The sequence below is a fragment of the Ovis canadensis genome, chromosome X (genome assembly GCF_042477335.2).
Source record: "Ovis canadensis isolate MfBH-ARS-UI-01 breed Bighorn chromosome X, ARS-UI_OviCan_v2, whole genome shotgun sequence".
Classification (NCBI taxonomy): domain Eukaryota; kingdom Metazoa; phylum Chordata; class Mammalia; order Artiodactyla; family Bovidae; genus Ovis; species Ovis canadensis.
Genome location: NC_091727.1, coordinates 117,555,467 through 117,569,873, shown reverse-complemented (window position 1 = coordinate 117,569,873; position 14,407 = coordinate 117,555,467). Strand labels below are relative to the sequence as shown.

The 14,407-nt window shown below is 42.4% G+C and overlaps 1 long non-coding RNA gene across 3 annotated transcripts in view; it reads left to right on the top strand.

Moving 5' to 3' along the window:
- The window catches only part of LOC138930515 (uncharacterized), a 57,702-nt gene that overhangs the window by 4,489 nt on the left and 38,806 nt on the right, over nucleotides 1–14,407 (top strand). For all 3 annotated transcript variants that reach the window (XR_011446207.1, XR_011446206.1, XR_011446208.1), the window contains 3 exons: nucleotides 2,437–2,512; nucleotides 3,109–3,132; nucleotides 3,591–3,668. This is a non-coding gene — a long non-coding RNA (uncharacterized lncRNA). The remainder of the gene's footprint in view (nucleotides 1–2,436; nucleotides 2,513–3,108; nucleotides 3,133–3,590; nucleotides 3,669–14,407) is intronic.

Here is a 14,407-nt window from a genome sequence, read left to right as displayed (position 1 = left end):
GAGAATGCCCATCTTGCAGTTAAATTAATAAATTGATGTTCTAATTTATAAACTTCATTCTCTTCTAAGCTTTATTAGCATGTGTCAGTATTCCCAGCTTCACATGACTCTAGATTACTCATTAGATTGGATTTCTTTTTTTTTCAAATTGAAATATAGTTGACATGAAATATTATGTTAATTTCAGTTGTACTATATAGTGATTTGATATTTGCATGCCTTATGAAATCATCGCCATGGTTAAGTCTAGTAACCATCTGTTCCCATGCAGTTATTATGTATTATGAACCATATTCCTTATACTGTGTTTTACATTCATATGACTTATTTATTTTATAACTGGAGGTTTGCACCTCTTTATTCCCTTCATCTATTTTACTCCCACCACCCTCCTCCCCTCTGGTAGCTACCCATTTGTTTTCTGTATCTGTGAGTCTGTTTTCATTTTGTTTGTTTTTTAAGATTCTACGTATGAATGAGAGCTTACAGAATTTGTCTTTCTCTGTCTGACTTATTTCATTTAGCATAATATTCTCCAGGCTCATCCACATTGCTGCAAATGGGAGAACTTTTATGGCTGAGTAATACTCCATCGTGTGTGTGTGTGTGTGTGCATACCATATCTTCTTTAGCCATTCATGTATCCAAGAACCCTTTAGCTTGCTTCCATTTCTTGGCTTTTGTTTTAATAAATAGGGCTGCAGTGAAAATTGGGGTGCGTATATCTTTTTAAATTAGTGTTTTTGTTTTCCTCATATAAATACTCAGAAGTGAATTCCTGGGCCATATGGCAGTTCTACTGTTAGTTTTTTAGGTACTCCCCACAAAATGCTTATTCATTAGAAAGGGCAACCTAGTAACTTCACTGTGGAGAAACCTGGCAGACACCACCTTAACCAAATGATCACTTAAGATTAATAGTTATGGAACAAACTGATATCATGTGCCTCTTGAGAGGATGCACTGAAAAGGACACAGTGTCACATCTATAGTATTCTTGCCAAAACAAATTGTCTAAATTGAGTCATGATGAACCATCAGAGAAACCCAAAATTGAAACAGCCTGTATTTTTCAAAAATATCATGGTAATGAAACACCAAAAAACAAACAAACAAAAAGACTAGGGAACTATGCCAGATTAAAGGAGCTGAAAGGGACAGGTATGATCCTAGACCAGAAAAAGGACATTGTTGGGGCAATTGGAGGAAACTGAATACAGTCTATTGATTTGATAATTGTGTTGTATGAATGTTAATTTCTTGATTTATATTAATAGTATTATTTTGTGATTATGGCAGATGTTAACATTTGGAGAATCTGGGTGAAAGATATGTGAGGATTCTTTGGGCTATTTTGCAACTGTTTTTTGTTTTCTGTAGTTTCAAAATGAAAAGGTGAAAGTGAAATGGGAGTCATTTACCACACCCCCAAATAGCTGTAGGTGATCTGACTACAATCTGCAGTGTGGCTTATAGGGGAGCCAGAGTATAAGTGGGGAATCAGTCAGGAGACAGTGGCAATAGACCAGGAGAAAGATGATGATGGCTCAGACGGGATGGCAGTGGAGATCGAGAGGGGTGGATGGATTCGGGATACTTGTTGGCATCTCCACTGGAAGGACATTGAGCAGGAAGGAATGGAAGGGAGAACCATCTCCTTTGAAAAGGATGTTCTCTGGGCATTATCTTCAGATAAAATGTAGAGCAGAGGAGACCCTGCATATCCATATAGGTTCTTTTTGTTGTTGTTTATTTTCTGGATTCTAAATTCTTGAGTATGGAAACTATGTTTTAACTTTTTTTCCTCTATGGTTTTCAATAGTGTTCCTCTCATCCAAGGGAAAACTAGGAAAGAAGCTTTCTTTGGTTCCCTCCTGTGTTTGCTTCTGCCAAGGAGTTTTCTCTTGAGAATCCCTCTCTGCTCTTTTTTTAAACTTAGGACTATATCTTTTTCTTCAATGATTTTATTTATTTATTTATGGTTGTGCTCGGTCTTAGTTGCTGCTTTTCTGTAGTTGCAGTGAGGCGCTGGCTACTCTCTAGTTGTGCTGCGTGGGCTTCTCATTGTGGTGGCTTCTCTTGTTGCAGAGCTTGGGCTCTAGGGCACGCAGGCTTCACTAGTCACAGCTCCTGGGCTCTAGAGCCCAGACTCAGTAGTTGTGGTGCACAGGCTTAGCTGGTCTATGGCGTGTAGGATCTTCCTGGACCATGGATTGATCTCGTGTCTTCTCCATTGGCAGGCGGATTCTTTACCACCAAGCCACCAGGGAAACCCTGTCTCTGCTTTTTTTATGAAGGGGTCTGAATTCTGTGTTCTCACTCAAACTGTGACCTTTACAGAGCCCCATTGGTTAGTTTGGGTTTCCTTGTGATGCGCCTTTCTCTACATTTAGGTCTTTACCTGGAATACACTCAAAATTTTGTCTATTTTTCAAGGCTCAGTTCAAGAACCACCCACTCCGAGCTGTCTTCCTGGATTTTCTCAGCCCAAAGTAATCCTTCTTTTTCTGAGGTAAGTTATAAATCTTGTTATTGTTCAGTTGCTAAGTCGTGTCCAGCTCTTTGTGACCCCATGGACTGCAGCATGCCAGGCCTCCCTGTCCATCACCATCTCCTGGAGTTTGCCCAAGTTCATGTCCATTGAATCGGTGATGCCATCCAACCATCTCATCCTCTGTCACCCCCTTCTCCTCCTGCCCTCAATCTTCCCCAGCATCAGGGTCTTTTCCAGTGAGTCAGCTCTTCACATCAGGTGGCCAAAGTATTAGAGCTTCAGCTTGAGCATCAGTCCTTCCAGTGAATATTCAGGGTTGATTTCCTTTAGGATTGACTGAATTGATCTTGCTGTCCAAGGGATTCTCATTGCTCTTGGTTTATTTGTTTTATTTAGACCCCATTCACTGTTTTACAATCATACCCTTGGCTTTGTACTTATTTGGCTTTGTTTTGGGCCATGCCACGGCATGTGGGATCTTAGTTCCCCTGCCAGGGAAGTCCCTGTACTTGTTCATATTCATGACTTCTATCCTCTACCTGATTTTAAATTCCTTGAGGGAAGGTACTTAGGTTGTTCAACTTTAAATGAATAATTTTCTTTCTCATCATCAGGTACAAAAGAGGTTCAACAGTGAGGTAAGTTGATAAGTTCCCCAGTGTACTTAGAATCTAATCTTTAATTTCTCTTTTTTCTAGTGAGGACTTTTCCTGTGAAATACTAGTAATTTCCTTTGTCCCCAGCAATCTCCTTTGTAACTTAAAGCCTGTTTTCTATGATTTTCTTTGCCATGGTGTTGATGGAACTACTTCCACCAGGGGGAGCTCCTTACTATATCTAGGTCAATTTCTTTTTCTTTAGAGGCAAAAGAAAGGAGACTTCATCAGGCAAAATATTGAAGCAGTGGGAATACAAACAATAGGAAGTAGGAACTTGAGACTTTGGACTTGATTTGGTTCCAGCACCAGTTGGCCCAAATGCCATTCACTTGTCATATTGGGTTTTGGTATGATTCTGGCCCATGTGTAAAGATTTCCCTCTCCCCAGCCATTTATTTCATCTACAGATATATATTAATCATGTACTTTCTGTCAAGTATTGCAGATGCTGAGCTTCGTCTGTGAACAAAACCTACCGAGTCTCGGACCTCATGGAACTCATGATGTGGACTCAGGTGGGTAACAGATAATATGTAAGACAGATAGATACAATGTTAGATGGGGATGAGCGCTAAAGGGGAAAGACAATGCAAGGTCTAATAGGCCATTGTAAGAACTTTGATTTTTACTATAAATGAGATGGGAAGCATTGGGGAATTTTGAGTGGGAATGGTGTGATCTGGCACGTTTTAAAAGGATTACTATTGTTTTCTGTATAATACATTATATCTAAGAAGATAAGCTTGGGCCAGACTGGTATCAGTGAAATTTGGGATAAGTTGTTGAATTTGAAGGTGCATCTTGAAGTTGGATTTGCTGACAGATCATATGTGGGATGTGAAAGAGGAATCAAGGAAAACAGAGTCACCATGTTGCATAACACCAATAGCATTGCCTAAAATGTGGCTGGTGCTCTCTGGAGTGACATAACACAGTGTTTCTGTTTGAGACAATGCCAAGGTTTTCATCCTGAGTAGCCGAAATGATGGAGTTACCGCTAACTGCAGTGGTAAAGACTGTGGGAAAAACAGGGTTGGGAGTGTAAAAGAAGTTAAATTGAGGATGTGTTGAATTTGAGATGCCAGCCAGACATCTAAGTGGAGTTGATGAGTGAGCTGTGGGGTTCAAGAGCATGGCACTCACAGGCGTGGTTAGGGCAGGAGATAAATGTTCTGAAGTCACAGATGTCTAGATAGTATTTCAAGCTCTGAGATGGATGAAATCTCCAGGAGTGAGGATAGTTAAGAGGAGGGGACTACGGACCCTTCCCTGGGGCACTCTGACAGCCAGAGATTAGGAAGATGATGAGGAACTGGCAAAGGAGACTGACAATGAGGGCAGTATTTTGGAGGTTGGCAGCTGATCTCAGGTACAGGTAGCTTAATCTTTTTGTGTGCCTTAATCCACTCTGACCCCTAGAACTAGAGGTTCATAGACCTCTAGTACATATGACAAAAAAAGGCAGTGGCACCCCACTCCAGTACTCTTGCCTGGAAAATCCCATGGGCGGAGGAGCCTGGTGGGCTGCAGTCCATCGGTCGAGAAGAGTGGGACACGACTGAGCGACTTCACTTTCACTTTTCACTTTCATGCATTGGAAAAGGAAATGGCAACCCACTCCAGTGTTCTTGCCTGGAGAATCCCAGGGACGGGAGCCTGGTGGGCTTCTGTCTGTGGGGTCGCACAGAGTCGGACACAACTGAAGCGACTTAGCAACATGTATATATATATATATATATATATATATATATATATATATATATATATATATGGCTGTACCAAGTCCTAGTTGCAGCACATGAGATCTTTAGTTACAGCATGTGGGATCTAGTTTCTTGACCAGAGATTGAACCCAGGCCCCCTCCATTGGGAGCATTGAGTCTTAGCCACTGGACCACCGGGGAAGTCCTGGCTGCATCTCCTTCTGCCTCAGTTTCTCCTCTGTCTCATCTGAATAGAACAGTAGTAAGATGAAAGCAGTTAATACATGTGAAGTACTTAGAACAGTGCCCAGCATGTAGTAAGTGCTCAATAAGCTTTAAAAAAAATATTTTTATGGGAGTAGAGTTGATTTACAATGTGGTGTTACTTTTAGGTGTACAGCAGTATAAGCTTTTGTTATTTGTCTTTCTTCTCCTTGAGGAATAAGACCACGCCCTTTTGTTAGCACTGAGCTTGGCACAGAGTACTAGGTGCTTAATACATATTTGTGTGACTCAACAGGATTCTAAATCAAATTCAAGTTCGTATTTAAGTTTCATATGTGTATGGCCCTTTCATCACTCATTTATTGCTGTGTTCCACTCTGTGTAGTGGTTAAGAATGAAGGTTCTAGAACCTGAAGCCTTGGTCTGTGTTGTTGCTTAGTCACTTACTAGCTTGCTAGCCTCTATTGCCTCAGCTTCCTCATCTGGAAAATGAGAAAACAAATATAGGAAGTTAAACAGTTACTGAACATTCAAATGTTAACTATATCTATTTCTAATCTTATTAGTTAAGTGACTTAATATACACCTCTGATGTTCTATGGACTGTGTTGGACAATAGAGATGCAGAAATGAGTAAGGCTTGGTTCCTGCTCTAAGAAAACCCCTCTGCTAGGGAAGGCAGCAAGTCAGTAGATATAGAGCCTAGCAGAGGAAGGGAGCAACTTTTTGAGAGGGACCAGTGAAGGGAAAAGGGAGGGTCATAAGGTTTTTTTAGGGTTTTCCCTGGTGGCTCAGTGGTACAGAATCTGCCTGCAGTGCAGGAGATGCAGGAGACGTGGATTTGATCCCTGGGTCGGGAAGATCCTCTGGAGTAGGATATAGCAACAAACTCTAGTATTCTTGCCTGGAGAATCCCATGGATAGAGAAACCTAATGGGCTGCAGTCCATAGGGTAGCAAAGAGTCAGACACGACTGGGCAACTTTGGAGGCTTTTGCAAGGCTTTTGGAGCAGGTGAATCCTGAGCTTTGAAATCTGTGGGTTGTGGATCCTGGAATAAGAATGTCAAATTGGTATCAAAATCCTTCTTGTGGTTCATTGGAAATGAGTTTTAGAACAGACGTCTCCCATCGATTTCCTGAATAAGACCCCTTCATGAGAGGTCCCACCCTCTATTTTGAAACCGAGAGAAACTGTTCTGGGCCAACAACAGTGCCAACCTAAGTGCACCAAAAATAGTTTTGAACAGTTTTCCTTGAGCAAAACTCCTCTTTCCTTCTGTCGTGAAGCCAGAGGGCCCACACGGGCAGAGGAGTGCATCCCACAGGCCTCTGTGCTGCCTTCACCCTACTCCCAGTGGACTTTCTGAAAAGGTTGGCACTCTCTTCCCTTTGTCACCCCCACCATCAGGTGACAGGCGAAGCAGAGACACATACGTTTTCTAAAAAAAAGGCCAGGACCCTTTTCTCACTCCCACCTCTCATAGAGGTCTCTCAGAGATGGTGGGATGGCGCTATATTAACATTTTTGAGATCAAGGACAGGGTAGGGGTAGATGAAAATGTTGGTCTTTTCTCTCTTAGAAAACCAATAAAGCCAGTGACGCTTGTCTATATTCCCCAAGTAATTCATAAGAACAATAGAATTCAGAGTTCCTGGTGTTCCTCTGGAGCTGATTTTGGCAAGTGATAAGCAGCTTGTAAAAGGACTTATTATTGAGTGGAGCTTTGGCTGCCTGACTTTTAAGGTTGGTTATTTATTTTGCATGTTGTATAACAGGAGCATTGGGCAATGCTCAGAAGAGGCCTTATGGGTCAAGGAGTAAGGGCTGCTCTGTCTCCTCCTGCCAGAAGCAGATTCCAGTGCGGAGTACGAACCCAAGCCATGGCTTTCCTGCAATCCCTAACCACCAGACAGGCCTTCTCCTTAGGGGTTGAACATTTCCATCAAGTCCCAGCCCCAGAAAAATAGATGTGTGTGTAATTTCTCCAACTCACACTGATAACATGACCTGGCTTTGAAAGACACGTTTTTAAAGACACACTGTGGTCATTTGCAACAGACAGTTATATACAAGGTCCCTGGCATCTCAGTAGGTAGATACTCTGAAAGGTAGGACTTTGAAGAGTGCCCAGCCCAAATTGTCCCCAGTCCTTTTGGTTCTAACGTACTTCCTATCTCCTGCTGGTCTTACTGGCTCCCTGAGAAAGATCCAGACATTTTAGAGACAGTGAATGAGGGAAGTTCTTCTTTCTCCTGTTCTAAACTTTAGGGAACTGAGCCAAGGCTCTCAAGAAACTGCGATGGTCTTGATAGAGAAAAACTTAGTCATGGCTCTTTTTTCACTTTTCTCTTGTTTGATTTTTATGGCAACCTGAATTTATGAGGATGTTGTGTTTACAGAGGCTATAAGCCAGCGTTTGTGTCTGGTCATATTAGTACGGTGGGAGACAGCAGGAGATTATAGGTGCCTGGGTAGAGGTTTCATGAGCTTTTGAAGGAGTTGTAGATGCTTTATGATATTTTGAAGACACATGTCTTGGGAGAGGTGGCCTTTACACTTGAAGTTACTGTTTCAGGATGAACCCTCCTTTCTCAGAGACAAGGTTTTGTTGAAGAAAGTCTTGGAAAACATGTGAGAAACAGTCATCCTCATAGAGTTTATGAGTGTGACTAGGTTAATTTCATGCACTGAAGTCCCCAGCATCGGGGATGGCCTACTGCTTTGGCTTCTGAATTAGTCAGGATAAGCTAGATTCTGCAGGGACCCCTGCTCAGTCATTCAGTCATATCTGACTCTTTGCAACCCCATGGAGTGTAACCCACCAGGCTCCTCTATCCATGGGATTCTCCAAGCAAGAATACTGGAGTGGGTGGTCATGTCCTGCTTCAGGGGATCTTCTCAATCTTGGAATCAAACCCGAATCTCCTACATCTCCTGAATTGGCAGGTGGACTCTTTACCACTGAGCCACCTGGGAAGCTCCAGACACTGATGCGGTAACAAATAACAACACATATGTTGCTCACATAAATAAGATTTGATTCAGACTGGTTGGCTCTCTTTAATCTTATAGTAGTGCCATCTGGCACACATGACCTCCAAGGGCACTGTAGGAGAGGAAAAGACAGCTGGAAGCCCACAGGCCTTAATTGCTTCACCCCGGCATTGACACATCACTTCTGCACATATTTCAGTGGCAGGAACTCATCACTTTGCCCGGTCTAATGCCAGGGTCATGTAGACGCATACCTGGTCTATCTGGTGGCTGTGAAGAGTCTCTCCTATATCCTCTGGGGACCAACTGACCCTTAACTTCCCACCCCACTCTCAGGGAATGGATGAGTGATGTTGATTTCCTAATTCTGCAAACACCAAACCAGCTCTCCAACCTGACAGACAGCGCTAGTTTTAGGACAGGTAGTGCTCACCTCTTTGGCAGCTGCAATCCTTTTCCTTGTCCTCCCTCATCACTCACCATGAAGCTCACATCCTCCTTCTGCTCCTGTCTTAAGACTCACACTCATGTGAATGTAAGAATGGCTCCCAGCTCAGACACCTTTGTCACTCTGGCCCCAGGTTCCAGGTCTGACTGGAGCTGTGGGAGTGTTAAGTGAGAAAGTGGAAACGCTGCTCTTTCCAAATTTCTCACAAGGTTGGGCAGGCAGTCCCTGTCTCTAGTGGTCCTCAGGCCCCAGAGTGGAAGCACCATAAATTAATCTACAGCAAACCCTCTGACGAGATTGAGGGAGCAGAGTTCCCCAGGGTCCATGAGTATCACTGAGAGAGGAGACTTACTCCCCTCCCAATGCCGTGTTCTCTTTAGTTATGGTAGCCCTTCTCCCAGGAGGAGGATGACCAATGGAGCCATTTCCAGATTTCTCTCTAGAAGTGAAGACCAAATTCCCAGAAGGGACCTGAGAGCTAAAAAGTGGTTGGCTGCTCCTGACCTGACTTATCGTGTGTAGCTGAACCATAACCACTGGAGTATATTAGAGTGTGTGTGTGTAAAAGTCAATCCTGTCGTGCTTGGTGACTTTGGTCGCCCAGCCCTTGGAACAGTTTGCTTCTTTTCTTGTTTTCCCTTGGAATCTCAGGTGCAGGCAAACTAAGGAAATAATCGGGTCTTCTTGCTTTTAATGTCTTCCAGTGGAGAGGGGTGGCTGGGGTCAGTGTAGACCAATCTAAGGAGTGTATATTTGCCAGAGTTGCAGCCCATCTTCCTTGTTTCTGGCATTTGTATCTCTCTGCAGAATGAGCCCTGGACCTGATGGAAGTTATCCACAGGGTAGCTGGGTGGCTGATGACTTGGTTGGCTTTGAAGGATAGGAGGGTCAGCAATGTAATGAGGCAGGGGTTGGCATGGCTGTATCTGAAAGAGAGTCATGATGATGAGCTTTTCCTTTCTCTTCTTTGGCTTCATTGTGATATTCTGTGTGGGTCCTACTAGCTTGAATCTGGGCGAGACTCACCCAAATAGTTCTTAGATACAAATCACATCCCCTTACCTTCTCGAGTAACTGCCAAGCTCATTATGGTTAAAAGATTTCTAAGACCAGGTACAGCACTCACCTGGGTTAGAGTCTACCATTTAAATGTATTTCATACATATGAGCATTATGTCCTTTATGTTTTTTACTGTTTCACAGTTATTCCAGATTGAACCACTTTTTAAAATTTCTTTGTGTTTTCTTTATGGGAAAATATCATTCAATGGTTGTTGTTTATATTCCTCTCTTTATTTCCCAGTAACAAAATTTTAATTCTTCACTGTGACATTTTCATGTCTTCCTCTTCGTGTTTCATATTCCTGCTGTTGATTGCCACTCTCCTCACTAAGTTTTCTCCCACTTTCCAATGTTGAAACCTAAGCCTTCTTCTCTTTTCCATGTCTTCAGTTTGAGATGTTGTGTATGAATTCTAATAAAACTTTTTAACTGATCAAAGACATTTAACTTTGAGCCAGTTAGAATCTCACAGACTTATGTGATCTTTCTAAGGACTTCAAAGTAGTTCACCTTAAAAACTAAAATAGTCCATTGTAGTACTGTGTTTATCATCTCTATCTAGGAACTAGGTAGGGGCACATTTTATCCCTTCTGTCTTTCCTTTTGTTGTTGTTAGTTTTTTTTTTTTTAAATGTGTTTAATACTATGTTCAATGAACATAGCATCATTAAATGCTAAGACTATCTGTCTGTTTATCCTTGTGGGGTCTTAGTTAAGGCATGTGGGATCTTTGATCTTCACTGCAGCATGTTAGATGCGGGATCATTATTTGTGGCATGCAAACTCTTAGACAAAGCATGTGGGATCTAGTTCCCTGACCAAGGATCAAACCTGGGCCCCCTGCATTTGGAGTGCAGAGTCCTAGCTACTGGACCACCATGGAAGTCCCTTCCTTCTCTCTCAAGAATGGTCAAATCAAGGTGCAGAGGTGATAACTTTTCTGTTGTCATCATCCTGATTGTTGTTTCCAAAGTAAGGAATTGCTAGCCTATGGATTCTGCATTATTCCCTCCATTGTAAGCTAAAAATGATGCTAAGACAGGCTGACGGAGACTGCTTTCCATCATGTGTGGGTTAATGGTCTGGCAGAGGCAGGACTCTGGATTTAGAGGCCCACAGAAGATAGGGACCCCAGCATCTAGGCACCCCTCCTTTCATATTTTGTGTGTAGCTGGGTCTTTGGGGCCTGACCCAGCTCTCCCAGCAGAATCCTGTAGTCATACTTTTCTACAGAGGATGTGGACACAGTAGGGATTTAGCTGTCAATAATATTATAGACAGTAGAAAATTTCAAGTATTGCTTCTTAAAGTAACAAGTGATGGCTGAGGGTGCAAGGGAGAATGACCTTCTTGGCAGCTTATCAAATGAAGTGTCAAGTGTGAAATGGTTTCTAAATTGTAAAAAGTATGATGGCCATTGGTATTGCATTATAAATTACATGAGTTGCTTTTCTGCCAAGATTTTAAAGAAGGACATCAAAAATCTCAGGTATTGATGTAGTTTAGTTCAGTTCAGTCGCTCAGTCGTGTCCGACTCTTTGCAGCCTCAGGGACTGCAGCACACCAGGCCTCCCTGTCCATCACCAACTCCTAGAGTTTACCCAAACTCATGTCCATTGAGGCAGTGATGCCACCCAACCATCTCATCCTCTGTTGTCCCCTTCTCCTCCTGCTCTTAATCTTTCCCAGCACCAGGGTCTTTTCCAATGAGTCAGCTCTTCACATCAGGTGGCCATCTGCAGTGATTTTGGAGCCCCCAAAAATAAAGTCTGACACTGTTTCCACTGTTTCTCCATCTATTTGCCATGAAGTGATGGGACCAGATGCCATGATGTTAGTTTTCTGAATGTTGAGCTTTAAGCCAACTTTTTCACTCTCCTCTTTCAGTTTCATCAAGAGGCTCTTTAGTTCTTTACTTTCTGCCATAAGGGTGGTGTCATCTGCATATCTGAGATTATTGATATTTCTCCTGGCAATCTTGATTCCAGATTGTGCTTCATCCAGCCCAGTGTTTCTCATGATGTACTCTGCATATAAGTTAAATAAGCAGGGTGACAATATACAGCCTTGACGTACTCCTTTTCCTGTTTGGAACCAGTCTGTTTTTCCATGTCCAGTTCTAACTGTTGCTTCCTGACCTGCATACAGATTTCTCAAGAGGCAGGTTAAGAAACTTCAAAATTCACTTTGCTTACCTTCTGATTAGGGCATTTTTGTTTTGCTTGAACGTAGAGCCCATGGCTGAGTTATTTTTTCTCCAGCTTCACTGAGGTATAATTGTATGCCAAAAACTGCAAATAATTAATATATATAATCTGGTGAGTTTGGACACATGAATGGACCTAGAAGACATTAGGCTAAGTGAGATAAGTCAGTCACAGAAGGACAAATACGACATGAGATTCCTCTTAGATGAGACCTCTGAAATAGTCAAAAGTAAGGATGGTGGTTGCCAGGGGGTGGGAGGATGAGGGTATGGGGGAGGGGTTGGTATTCAATGGATAGAAAGTTACAGCTATACAGTATAAGATGAGAACGTTCCAGAGACCTGAATTACAAATAGTGTTTACAGTTAACAGTAAGGTTCAGTTCAGTTGCTCAGTCATGTCAGACTCTTTGCGACCCCATGGACTGCAGCATGCCAGGCTTCCCTGTCCGTCATCAACTCCCAGAGCCTGCTCAAACTCATGTCTATGGAGTCAGTGATGCCATCCAACCATCTCATCCTGTCATCCCCTTCTCCTCCTGCCCCCGATCCCTCCCAGCATCAGGGTCTTTTCCAGTGAGTCAGTTCTTCACATCAGGTGGCCAAAGTATTGGAGCTTCAGCTTCAGCATCAGTGCTTCCAGTGAATAGTCAAGACTGATTTCCTTTAGGAGGGACTGGTTTGATCTCCTTGCAGTCCAAGGGACTCTTGGGAGTCTTCTCCAACACCACAGTTCAAAAGCATCAATTCTTTGGCACTCAGCTTTCTTTATGGTCCAACTCTCACATCCATACATGACTACTAGGAAAGCCATAGCTTTGACTAGACGGACCTTTGATGGCAAAGTAATGTCTCTGCTTTTTAATATGCTGCCTAGGTTGGTCATAGCTTTTCTTCCAAGGAACAAACATCTTTTAGTTTCATGGCTACAGTCAACATCTGCAATGATTTTCAGGCGCAAGAAAAGAAAGTCTCTCACTGTTTCAGTTGTTTCCCATCTATTTGCCATGACATGATGGGACCAGATGCCATGATCTTCATTTTTTTAATGTTGAGTTTTAAGCCAACTTTTTCACTCTCCTCTTTCGCTTTTATCAAGAGGCTCCTCAGTTCCTCTTCACTTTCTGCCATAAGGGTAATGTCATCTGCATATCTGAGGTTATTGATATTTCTCCCAGCAATTTTGATTCCAGCTTGTGATTCATCCAGCCTGGCATTTTGCCTGATATACTCTGCATATAAGTTAAATAAACAGGTGACAATATACAGCCTTGACATACTCTTTTCCCAATTTGGAACCAGCCTGTTGTTCCATGTGTGGTTCTAACTGTTGCTTCTTGACCTTCATATAGGTTTCTCAGGAGGCAGGTCAAGTGGTCTGGTATTCCATCTCTTGAAGAATTTTCCACAGTTTGTTGTGATCCACACAGTCAAAGGCTTTAGCATAGTCAGTAAAGCAGAAGTAGATGTTTTTCTGGAACTCTCTTGCTTTTTCTATGATCAAACAGACGTTGGCAATTTGATCTCCAGTTCCTCTGCCTTTTCTACATTCTGCTTGAACATCTGGAAGTTCTCGGTTCATGTACTGTTGAAGCCTAGCTTGGAAAATTTTTAGCATTACTTTGCTAGCGTGTGAGATGAGTGCAATTGTGTGGTAGTTTGAACATTCTTTGGAATTGCCTTACTTTGGGACTGGAATGCAATAAGGTATCACAGGCTTAAAAATTGATCAGTACATTTTTTTTTATATCATCTGGTTTCTCTCTGGATCTGCCTAAGGTCAAGATATCACCTTTTTAATTTCCTCAGCATTCCACAGTTTTGAGGAAAAGGCAGAAATGTTCCTCAGTTGCAGGTTAGAGCAGATTCCCCAAGCCCATGTTACCCCCACTTTGTTGGCACTTCCCTTTCTTATTTTTTTCAATCTATTTGTTTTAATTGAAGGATAATTGCTCTACAGTATTGTATTGGGCACTTTTCTCTCTGAAAGAAGAATCTGGCACAGCTTCATGTTTATTCTTGGTTATTCTTCCCAATTTACTGTCACTCAGAGCTGTCTGAGCCAGGGAGTTGGTGTGGGGACAGGGGATTTTGAGGCCTGGCCTGATTCCAGGCAGATATCCAGTAGCATAGCACTTAACCCCAGGTCAGGCTTCTGGCAACTTCTGTCCTCTGGAATTTCGCTCTAAACCTAGAAAGAAGGAAATAGACATAAACTCCCTCAAACACAGAGCGATAGCACTGGAGTCACCAACTTTATTTCTCAGGCTTTTTCTAGTGCCTTGCTTACAACATAGCTCTAAAGAATGTTATCTGGTTCTTAGCTGTACAGATTAAAGGCAACAGGAGGAGATATTGGAGTGGGGGATGGGGGGGGAGAAGCTCAGATATACTGATGGGAAGTCATACTGACAAAATAGCACAACTTAAAGCATGTTGATTCTGATTACCCTGAGTTAGCTGGGAAAAGATTCAAGTGAATTAAGAACTCTGGGAAGCATGTAATATATACATGTATATTTCATGTCATCAGAGATCATCTTTAAACATTTTGGTGTTAAAGGATACGGTTTGTTTATCTGTACAAATCCAGTTGTTTCTAACTGCTATACCT